The sequence below is a fragment of the Carlito syrichta genome, unplaced genomic scaffold (assembly GCF_000164805.1).
Source record: "Carlito syrichta isolate Samal-C Ts95f unplaced genomic scaffold, Tarsius_syrichta-2.0.1 Scaffold289350, whole genome shotgun sequence".
Lineage (NCBI taxonomy): Eukaryota > Metazoa > Chordata > Mammalia > Primates > Tarsiidae > Carlito > Carlito syrichta.
The window spans coordinates 92,132-104,541 of NW_007233446.1; the positions used below are offsets into that span (position 1 = coordinate 92,132).

General features: G+C 39.8%; 1 protein-coding gene across 2 annotated transcripts in view; it reads left to right on the forward strand.

Annotated features, from left to right (window-relative positions):
- The first annotated feature begins 8,481 nt into the window (after positions 1-8,481).
- The window catches only part of TBCEL (tubulin folding cofactor E like), a 68,615-nt gene continuing 64,686 nt past the window's right edge, over positions 8,482-12,410 (forward strand). Inside the window, exon 1 of one of the 2 annotated variants that reach the window (XM_008054273.1) lies at positions 8,482-8,564. The gene's annotated coding sequence lies outside the window, so the exon portion shown is untranslated. Of the gene's footprint in view, positions 8,690-12,410 lie in introns of both variants that reach the window. The other variant, XM_008054272.2, reaches the window with a different exon arrangement.

Consider the following 12,410-nt stretch of genomic DNA (forward strand, 5'->3'; position numbering starts at 1 on the left):
CAGTGATTAAAAAAAAAAAAAAAATCCACAAACAACTTTTGACTCCCCCAAACTTAACCAATAGCCTAATATTAACCAGCAGTCTTACCTATGACATAAACAGTCAATAAACACATATCTTATAAAAAAAAAAAAAAAATAAAGGACCCTTAATTAAAATCTCTGTGCAGCTGGACAAGGTGGCTCAGCCTGTAATCCCGCGCTTTTGGGAGGCTGAGGTAAGTGGATTGCCTGAGCCCGTGAGTTCGAGACCCACCAGGGCTACTTGGCGAGACCTCATCTCTACAATAAATAAAAAATTAGCCGGGCGTGGTAGCGTGTGCCTGTAGTTCCAGCTACTTGGAAAGCTGAGGCGGAAGGATCGCCAGAGCCCAGCAGGTCGAGGCTGCAGTGGCCAGGAGTGGACACTGCATTCCAGTCTGGGCGACAATGAGACTCCAACTCAAAAAAAAAAAAAAAAAATCTCTGCGCAATGGCAATCTACCTTCTCGAACTCCAGTCATAACACTCTGATCACAGTTTAATTAAATTAGAAATTCTTTTTAAAATTCCCTTAAAATCTCATACATTTGGAAATTAAGAAATATACTTTTGTTTCTCTCTCTCTCTCTCTCTCTCCCCCTCCCTTCTCCCTCCCTCCCTCCCTCCCTCCCTCTCTCTCTCTCTCTTTCTCTCTCTCTGGAACGTGGCTACAAACTCTAGCCCTGCCCTGATGGGGCTCCAGGGAATTTGGTTGTGGATGTTTGCAGTGTGTCTTTCATGGGATACTTCTTTATCGTGGCAGAAGGCTAATTGTCTAAATGTCCAACCCATGATCAGGTGTCTCTCTCATAGGATACTTGCTATACTAACAGATACCCTTGTGTCCAGTTTATCCCTACCGAGACAGCCACACTCTAGAAGAGCCCTGATCAGGAAAAAAGTTAGGTTTGGGTGTACTGGTCAGGTGAGACACAGAGAAGGCAACACAACAAAACACGTAAAAAAAATCAAAGCAATGTATTACTTACAGATCCCAGAGAGAGGAGGGTGACATCCCTTGAAGGGCCAATGAGTGAAAAGGGGAAAGCTATTTGGAACACTGCACTCAACTGGAGGGTGGGGAGCAGAGGAAGGGGGGTCCTGTGGGCCAAAGTCTTTATTGGAGTCGAGGGGGGTTCCCAGGCAGGCTTCCCCTAGAGGGTTCTAATTGGTGAGTTTAAAGCAAGTTGATGTATGTTCCATGGGGTTACACTGTTACTGAGAAGGGGTCAATGTGGCATATCTGTGCAGTCCATGCAGTCCATGCTGGGTGTGTGGATCAGTACTGTGAGTCAAATAGGTTATATCTAACTGTCCCATAGGGAGGTGGTCTCTAGGAAGTGGTTGTAAAAGACAGTTAACTTGATGGACCACCTTAAAGAACCAGAAGGAAGTGGAGAACTGGAAACTTTGTCAAAGATGACTAAGTCCAAATCCATCCAAGTTGCAAATTTTTAATATGAATAATGAAAGAGGAAACATCACCAGACTTCCCATGGATATAAAAAGGGTAACAAAGAATCTTTAAGAAATATTGTGAACAACTCTATGTCTCCAAATTTGATAACTTAGATGAAATGGACCAATTCTTTGAAAGACAAAATTGACCAAAACTCATTCAAGAAGAAACAACAATCTAAATAGACCTATATGAATTAAATAAATTGAATCAATAACCTTCCAAAACAGAAAGCACCTAGCCTGGAAAGGCTGATTGGTGAATTCTATCAAACATTTAAGGAAGAAATTACACCAATTCTCTGCAATCTTTCTAGAGAATGGAAGTAGAAGGCATACTTCCTAATTTATTCTATGATGCCAGCATTACCCTAATACCAAAACAAGATAGGGATATTACAAGAAAACTATAGAGCTATCTCTCTCCTGAACATAGATACATAAATCCTCAACAAAATATTAGCAAATCAAATCTAGCAATGCACAAAAATAATTACATAACAAACCCAAATAAGATGTATCTCAGGTATGCAAGGCTGTTTCAACATTTGACAATCATTGTAATCCATCACAACAGGCTAAAGAAATCAGAGAATATTTAAAACCGAGTGATAATGATAGTGTTACATATAAAAACTGGCACACAACTAATGCTGTATTTAGAGAGAGGTGTGTAGCTGTTTGTTTTTGTTTTTTTGTTTTTGTTTGTTTTTTTGAGTTGTTCTGTTGCCCAGGCTGGAGTGCAGTGGCATGAGCAAGGTTCACTGATGAACCTCCCACCTCAGCCTCCCAAGTACCTGGTACAATAGGCACACACCGCCACATCCAGCTAGTTCTTATTTTTATTTTTTGTAGAGGTGGGGTCTCACTATGTTGCCCAGCTGGTCTTGAACTCTTCATCTCAAGCCATCCTTCCGTCTGGGCCTCCCACAGTGCTGGGATTACAGGCATGAGCCACCATGCCTGTCCTGAGATGTGTAGCTTTCTTTTTTTTTTTTAAATTTTTAATTTTAAAGATGTGGGGTACAATCCAGGGTGAAGTATATAAATGTTCATTATGCACGTACCCTTGTTGATGAGGTGTGCTTCCCTTCCCCTGGCAGTTTCCCACTACTGCCAATCGAGATGTATAGCTTTAAAGGCATATTTTAGGAAAGAAGCAAACTAAAGAAAAAAAAAAATCAAACAGTAAGTTATACCAAATAAGAGCAGAAGGAAGGAATATAAAAACAGGAAATGATAAATTAGGAAAAGTACATAACAAAGAGGTTCAACAGATCGATTCTTTCAGAAGACCAACAGAATTGGTGATAGTAATAAAAAAAAAAAAAGAAAGAAACGGCACAAGTAACCAGTATTTACAATAATGAGATATCACTGCAGACCCTGCAGATATGACAAGGATAATAGGATATCATGAGCAACTTTATGCGAACAAATTTGAAAATTTGGATAGAGTGAACAAATTTCCTAGAAAAAAATACAACCTACTAAAACTGACATGAAGAAATAGAAAAATTTGAATAGAGCTATAATTATGAAATAAATTGAATCTGTAATTAAAAACATTACCATATAGAAAATTTATGCAAAATAGCTTCACTGGAGAAATCTAACAATCATTTAAGAAATAAACAATGCCAACATTATACAAGTTTTTGCAGACAATAGAAAAAGAGACAGATGTTTTCAACTATTTTTATGAGACCAATAAGAAAAAGACAGGCCAACTCAATAGTTAAAAAAAAAAAAGTGTCCAGTTTTTTCATGAACGAGAATATCAATTGGCCACTAAACATACTCAACATCATTTTCATTAAAGAAATGCAAATTAAAGCAAAATAAGATACTACTACAACAGCTATCAGAATGAACAGAGTGGATAAAATTTAAAGGGCTGACAGTACTACGTGTCAGTTAAGATGCTGAATAACTGGAGTTCTCATACATTGCTTTCAGGAATGTAAATTGGCATAACCACTGTGGAAAACAAGTTTGTAGTATTATTTAAAACAACACATGGTATGGTAGTTAGTAATCACTTTTGGTTATGGAGCACTTAAAATGTGACTAGTCCAAATGGTATAAGTATAAAAAACACACTGATTTTTTATCTAAATCATTTTCATATTAATGACATGCTGCTATGATGATGTTTGGGTATACTGAGATGATACAATTCATGACTAATATTAATTTCACTTTTTAAAACTTTTATAATGTGGTCACCAAAAAAATATAAACTATACACGTGACTTGATTTGTGCTGTATTTCTATTGGACAATGCTGATCTAAGCTAAAAACCACTAATTTTACTGTGGGCATATTCCCAACAGAAATGTATATGTATGTGCACTAAAAGTCAAGGACAAAAATACTCATAAAAGTGCTATGCACAATAGTCAAAATTTGGAAACAGTCCAAAAGCCCATGCAATGGTGGAATGAATAAATACATTGTGGTGTTATTATAATATGAAATACTATTTAGCAACAAAAATGAATAAACTAGTTACATCTAGTAACATGGATGACTCATAATTTAAGTGAAAGTGACCTCATTTGGTTATATAAAGTTTTAAAACCAGGAAAAATAAGCTACACAAGTAGAAATCAGAATAGTCTTTAACTCTGGGGAAATACAAGGGGTGATCTAAAAGAAACCGGAATTATCTTTTAGAGGGTGGGCCTCTTGTAGTGCACTGGGAACTTGTTCCTCCAAATCCAGTGGTCAACCAAAATTTTTATCTGGAATTTTTGAGAAGGGTGCATCACGATTTGCAGAAGAAATATCCCAAGTTGTGTCAAACAGGTCACTTCCACCATGACAACACACCTGCCCACACCGTGCTGAGTGTTGACCAGTTTTCACCAAAACTGGCATGACCCCCATGCCCCTCCTCCCTATTCACCCGATCTCGCCCCCAGGGACTTTTTTTGTGTGTAGGGACTGGGGGGAGGCTATGGAAAACTGGCAGTGTTCTATGACTTGAATGAGTGGTGGTTACATAAGTGTTTGTGATAATTCATTGAGATGTCCATTATGGGCATTTTTCTGCATGCATGTTATTCTTCACCAAAAAAAAACACAATAATAATAAAAGGGGTTAGTGAGGCTTCTGGTGATTTGTTGCAAATGATTTAAAGAAATGTAAGACATTCTTGAAAATTAAGCTTTTTACAAGTGATCCACCTATTAGAAATTGCAGTAAAGCAAATAAAGAGTTGTTTTTTTAAAGATCATATTTTGCCCAGTAAGGAAATACTGATACTTTCTAAATAACTCTAGGTATGATTCTCCAGTTAAAAAATAATTTTTAAAAAATTCTACACCCTTTGCTTGGTCACTAAGCTTGGCATGACAGTTTATTTCCAGACAAATATATCAATAATGTTAACAAAAATAAATTATAGAAGTTGAGTTTGCAGAATTAAAGGGACAGCCTAACCTTTTTTTATGTTTAGGATTTCTTTGTGGATCTGATGGAATCTATGACACTTCCTCTTGAAAGTGCATGTATGTATAGTATGTATAATTTAACATAGGCAATATATTATACATAATTTTGGGTGATTCACCATGGCAGTTTATCCAATCTATGTTATTTGGTAGATAATAGTCTAAAGTAGAAAGAGTTCAAGGGACACAGCTGGTAGTGGAAAAACTAGGACTGATATTAAAGACTCAATTTCCAAACCAGTCATTATTCTTTCAAGTGAAGCAGCTGCTCTTCTCTTTGCCTGTGTTCCCATCTGTGTACTGTTGTCCACATTGAATTCTCATGTAATTCTGTCCTTATCTATTTGCCTACTTGGGAAGAGTCTTTAGCTGTGAAGATGAGTCCTTTATCTTCTGTTAAAAATAGCATCCCTTTATTTCCCTGTATCACTGTTATTCGTGTATATGCATTATCTTTCCAACTACATTGTAGTGACCATGTTTTATTTATCTTTGCTTTTCCCAAACCACCTACTTAAGTACAAGGCATACGACCATTATAAAATAAGCATCTGCTGAATTGAAAGAACATGCAAATATCTGATTGAAATTTCATTACAGAATTATATCTCCTCATGACAGGTTGTTATGAACTCAGATTCTGGTATCTGACTGACCTAAACATGAATTTGGCTCTGCCATCTACTAGCTGTATGGTGTTGGGTGGATGACTTAAACTGAGTCTGACCTAGTAAATTTGATAGTACCAAACATACTTCCTAAGATCATTATGAGGATTAAAGAAAATATAATGATCTATATAAAATATCTCAAGCAGTCTCTGGCATAGTAAATACTCAGAAAGTAGCTATGAGTTTCGTTATGGACTACTCAACTCTGAATTAAAGATTCAGTTGGAAGAACACAGACTTAGAGTCTTAGAACCAGACTGGTCAATAGTCCAATGGATCTAGGAATTGTTTATACATTGTTCTAACAACCTCTGCCTTTGCTTAACTTATCTCAAGTAAGAGGGGATTAACTAGAACTGACTAAAGCAGCTCCAATTTTTCCAAAGTTCCTTCTTATTATTAGGTTGCACCATATGAATTGCTGTTTGCAGGCTGAAGGGATCAAATTATCAATAATTTCTAAGAAATTGACTACAAATTTGCCTTTGTGTTACTCTCTCTCACTGTACTTTAATGTCCACTCTCTTTTTTCCTGTATGACAGCCCTGTAGAAATAGTGGGGAATCAATGATGAACATGATAGACCTAGCTCCTGCCTTCATGTAGGAGTACATGCTTGTCAAAGAGACAACAAGAAAATAGGCAATTATGTATCATTTTCAGTCTCAAAGAGGTAGGAAAAGAACATTTCAAGTAAATGAGGGAATTCCCACAGAATATATCATACGTGAAGATTTGCGTGTATACAGTAGCACAGTCCAACAGAACTTTTTGTGATGAGAAAAATGTCCTGTATCTGCACTGTCCAATATGATAACCACTAGCTACATATGATGATTGAGCACTTGAAATATGGCTAGTATCATGTGATTGAAGAAATGAAACTGTAATTTAACTTAATTTTATTAATTTAAATTTATATAGCCACAAATGGTTAGTGGTTACCTGATTGAACAGAGCAGATATAAAGGAAGAAGAGACAATGACAAGAGATGAGGCTGGAAAAGTCAGCAGGGTTCAGACCCAGACAAACCTTGAGAAACACATTAATCATTGTAGACTTTATCCTGAGAGCCACTGTAAATCTCGGAAGGATCTTAAGCTCTAGGGAATAACACGATCAGATATGGGCTTTAGAAAGATCAGATATGAGCTTTAGAAAGATAATTCTGATTGTCTTGGGGATATGGCTAGGAGATGGATAGAGATATTGACCTGATCTTCAGAAGTTTGCTCTATAAGGGGAGAGATGGGAATAACAAAGGCAGAAAAGTGACTCAAGGATATCTCAGAGACACAAGTTTGTAAGCCATCATACCCCATCACATAAAATACTCATATATGTATTATATACATGGTACATAGTATTTATTAACAGTAATGACCCACACTTCTTGCCTTTTCCCTAGTTGCTCACAGGGCATTTAGCCTTCTAAGTATTTCTGGGTGTCCCTACAGTATCTAAGCTCACAAGTAAATTTGTCAACAGAGTATCCACATAGCATCCACTCTGTTCTTTCTCCTTTCTGTATATTTTACTCTGCTCTTCTCATGGTCCCTATGAGGCTGCTTTTGACTGTGGTCACATCAATGGCCCCAGTGTTCCCAAAGTCATTAATTCTTAAGGTTCCATACGGTCACTCTGTTCTCTGTGGAAGGGTAGGAGAGCCCCCACCAGAGTAACATAAGACACATGGTTTTACACATCCTTCTCTTTGTCCTCAGATAATTTCTTAAACTAGCTCCTTATGGCTCCCTCCCCCCCAACTCCTAAGTCTTACCTATGGACTAAAACAAAACAAGACAAAAAGACAAAAATAAGTCCCCAGGAACCGATGATGGTAAGCTGTCATTGGGTATTTCCTAAAGAACTTCCCCCCCCCCCAGGAACCAATACAGACATGCGCATGGACACCACATCCCCCACCTCCTCCTTGACACACACCACACAAAGCGCATACACCTTATGCATGAAGTCCTCTTTACTGTTTAGCCCTTCAGCTGACACATCCATAGAAGGCTGAATTTCACTTCAGGATCAGCCAGCACCATCTCTATTCCATATGTGTTCCTGCAAGAGAAATGGACAAAAAAGTATAGAAACAATCACAACCCAACAGTCAGATGTGACACTATGCATGGAGCTGAAGCAATAGCATGGCATAATGCAAAGGGCGTGGGCTCTGGTGCCAGTCTGACCTGGATTCAAATCTCCGTCTGGTCCCTTTTACCAAGTGGTCTTGAACAGACTGAGTTTTCAATACTAGAAAAATACCATCTTTTGGAGGTTTGTAACAATAAAAATAGCACACGTGCAGTGCCTGGACCTAGAAGGTGCTCAGTAAATGAAGCTGCTATCACCACACTAGTGTTGGAAGCTCAGGATGCCACCTGTGAAGGGGGCACAGAAGAAAGACCTAACTGCCACCCACCCCTGATATTTAAGCAACCCTGGGATCTTATCAGATTACAGCTTAGGACTCATCTAGCATAGTTTCCTCATTTTATGGATGAGGACGCTAAAGCCAGAGACAAGAAGTGACCTGATGAGGGTCAGGCAACAAAGTAGTAACAGAGCCAGGTCAAGATTCCCAGTGTCTCTAGAAAGGCTCAGCCCATTGGTCCTCTCAGCTGCCCAGACTCCGCTCTGGCCCCCTATTTCACTCTGCTATGACAATCTCTGCTTCTGCTTTGGACCTGAGGGCGTCCCCTCAATGGAGTGGCAGGAGAAACAGGAGGAGATGAGGTGTATTCTCGGTGAAGACCGGGACCGCCATCCCCGTCGCCATGGCAACCCCAGCTCGGTGAGCTAGGACTCGCTCCTCCGGCGCCCCCTCCCATTCACGCAGCGGACGTGACACGTGCGGCGGGGTCACGTGTTGTTGTTGGGCCGGGAGGGCTGCTTCCGGGTCAATGCAGGACACTGGGCTCCGGAGGCCGGAGTGGGGGACGAGGTGAAGCGAAGCCGGGCCGGGGCCGGCCGGGACCAGGCCCGAGGCTGAGCGGCGACGACGGCGGTGGCCGGGAGGGGGGAGGAGAGGCGCAGCCGCAGCAGCTCCCCCGCCTCCCGGGCTGAGGGGTGAGTGGAGCCGGGCCCTCCGGCTCTGCCAGGTTCTCCAGGCCCGAGGCGCTCCCCTCCGGAACCGAGACTCAGAGGGCCGCTCCTGAGGGCGCAGTGCTAGGGAACGCGGGAAAGGACTCGGAGCTGGACGGGGTCTGCCCGGAGCGGTGTGGGGATGGAGACCTGCCCTGGGCCCAGAGCGAGGACGGGGCCTTGCCCGGGCTGGGGCGGAGCAGGGAGGGCGCAGGGCTGGGAGGGGGAGGCTGGTCCCGGGTTGGAGGAGGGCGTGTGGTGGAGTCTGTAAGAGTTCTGGGAGAATCCAGGCTTCTCACGGGGTCCGGCGTGGGGGATGGGAGGATGCACCCTGGCTGGTAGGATTGGAGAGGTGTCTGGGGCTGCTGGGGACGTAGGACACTTGTCTCTGACATACTGAAACCCCCTCGAAAGAGGACATGTCCCAGGGAGGTTTGGTGCGGAAAGGGTTGGCATACCGGCTCCTGGAACACTAGGGCTGCTCCTTCCTGGGGCTGGTAAAAGGATGTGGTAATTAATAAGGGCTTTGGGAAAATAGATTTCCCCCAAGCTGGGAGACATTGAGAAGGAGGGCTTTGGAATAAGATGGGGGCTGGCAGGAAGGTACCCTTTCTTGGGGTCTTGAGGAGAGTAAGGATCTGTGTGGAGCTTCTCTCTTGAGAATGAAGGGGATACAGAGTTCGAGGCCCTCCACTAGGAAGACCTTCTGAGAATTGGCGAAGGGAGCAAATTTAAATACTGTCTTTTCTTGGGACGCAGTGATTCCAGAAGTTGTATTGAGGAAAGTTGGTTGGAAGTGTTGAACTGTATACAGTTCGTGGAGAAAGGAGGAGCCTTCTTCTATTCTGAAGGTTGCTAAGTTACAAAGAGCTTGTAGGCATGCCTAGAGCTGTTTGGGGGAAGCTCCGTGGTTTCAAGTCTAGTGAAGGCTCAGCTGGGACTTGCTCCTGTTCAGTTTATGCTGCCGTAGAGTTCTTAAGTAGGTTTCCGTCAGTCCATCTTGAGCAAAGAGAGTGTAAGTGGGTGCTGAATACTAAAGAAAACATTGTCTGTTTCCTGAATCATTAGACCTAGATCGCTAGGGTAGTAACTTTCAAACTTTTTGGAAACAAAACAAAACAAAACAAAACATGCCTCAACAGTAAGAAGTACATCTCTTACATTGTGATTTAGTACATACCTATGTATGAACAAAAAGTTTCACAAAGCATTATTTACCCTTATTACATGGGATACATTCTGGTAATTTCTATTTTATTCTCTTTCATTAAAAAAATACTAACAAATCCAATCAGTTGGTTTATAGGTCCCAACTTGCAGTTTGAAAAACACTATTTCAGAGGCACATTTCTTTAGCTTCTTTCAGCATCCCTATATTGTAAGCTTCTAGAGAGCAAGGATGATTCTAAGAAGATAGATTTTTTTGAGAGAGACAGGGGACCGATAGGTACAATTGACTGCTTCAGTTGTTTAGATGTTTGTAACGTCGCGTATTTGACTCATGTTTTCTTAAGTACCATAATCTTTGATATATTAATGTTGCCTGATCATTTGATTGACGAAATCTTATGTGTGTATTTTAATTTTTCCTACCCTTTGCTGTGTCTAAGAAAGATGAGAGGCCTAGTTCCATTTAGTTGCTTTATCACTACAACATAGTTAAGGAAATTTTATTTTACTGTTCCAGTGTTGTAAAGATACACTGATTTCTGCTATTTAAAGACATCTCAAACTCTTCTTACTCAAGTAATTATTACTTGGTATACATTTTGCTACATGATTAAAGGTATACAGTTTATGGCTTTGGTATACATTTTAAACTTAATCATAAGCCTAAATATAACTTTGAATCAGTTAACATCTTAATTCCCCCGTGAAAATTTTACACGAGGTCCTTAGAAAAACTCGTTTTAATGCATAATAAACATTAATGACTGTTGGTGAACAAAGGGAGAGCCCTTAATGTATTGCAGAGTTAAAATCCTTTGAAAAGTTGTCACACAGCCTATTGCTGCAGGACATTGAGTGTCAAATGATGTTGCCTAATTTCAGCAGGCAAATTTATAGGGTATTATTTAAGACCCGTTTAATAGTGTTACCTTTTGTTGAAGATGAGTTCATCTTATTTGTAGCATAGAATTCAAAGACACAGTCATTAGGAAAGAATTGCCCCAAAATAATCTTCATCAGTAGGGTCACACTCTTGATTAGATCCCTTATGAAAATATTCTATCATCTTCAAACTTTGTGTTATAAAATATCTCTCTCTTTAACTATTTATTGACTAAATCTTGGTTACTGATAGAGTGGTTATGTTGGCATGTATCAGGCATCCTTTAAAAATTGTCTTTTAATCAGGTAAATATTTGTTTAAAAATATTTAGCATTAAAGAGTGTTTAAGGTTTTCTTTTGTGGTAGTTGTTTGGAATGTCAAGGAAGTCTTATTCATTTCATTTTTCTGGGAATCATGTGTACTTGTCAATAAACAGTTATGGAGAAGTTACCCTGAGTGATTGTGTGTGTTTTTTTTAATAGTTTTTTTTCTTCTCTTGACCTTCAGACTCTTAAGTATGTCTACTTATAGCAGACTTTTTTTCCTCTTCTAGCTTTTGCTTCCAAACTGCTATTGGTTTGGAAATCAGATATTTAATTTGTTATGTAATTCTTCCCCCCCCCCCCTTTTTTTGTGTGTGACATGTATTTGCCTATTCAGAGGCCAGTTTACCAATCTTTTACTAATCTCTTAGTCCTGGGCTGTATTTGAAATAAGTGAGCTCTTTATATATTGTGGCCTAGACAGCAATATAAGAAAAAATTCTAAAAACAGTGTGAAACTGATGGCGATTAAATTTGGACTTAAAGGGTGAAGAAATGATTTACCATTTCTCCCTTTTTCAGGTTACCCTACTTTTTTATTTCTTTGGGATTAGAATGATAATAACCTAACTATTCTCATAGTTTGGCTCATAACTCCACGAGAGTACTGTTCCAAAGAAGATTGCTATGATTATTTCATTTTCCTCCTTAAAACCAGCTGTTTTTCAGTGTTGGCACTGAATAAAGCCCATAGTATTTAGCTTGACATTTTTGATCTTCTGTAGCCTTTCTCTCCTTTTTTTCTGTCATCATCATTCCATTCCTAAATGCAGATCTTTCACCTGCCAAGGCCTCTCTGCTCATTGTACCTTCCTTTGTGTGTAAGATTATCCCTGAAAGTCTCTGTACAAAATGTACTCTCTTTCCTCATGAAATCCTTCTCATACTTGTTTCATTTCAGATGACCCCTCCAGTGTGAAGTCTTTCTTGCTTGTGTTATCTGTACTGTGTTTCCTATATTGCTTTGTATTGTTTGTGTACTTTGTTTTTTATCCCCTTGTAGATTGTAAGCCTAGAGGACAGGAGGGTCAACTATTCTTGAATCTGTGGGACATCCAGTACAGGGTCTGTCAGAACATAGTTCACAGACCAAGTGCTTCAGAATTGACTGAATTTATGGTTAAAACTCAGCTCTCTGGTGAAGGCTAGAAATCTGCATCTTATCACGCTACAACATGATCCTTTAGTATAGAGGAAGTTAAGACTCACTAACCCAGCATGATAATTTAAATTACAGTAGGTACACAAATAATTTTTGAGCAAGTGATGTTAATGAATAGTTCAGCAGATCGGTTTAATTTTAGGTCCTTGAAGTCAGCCCAGATTTTA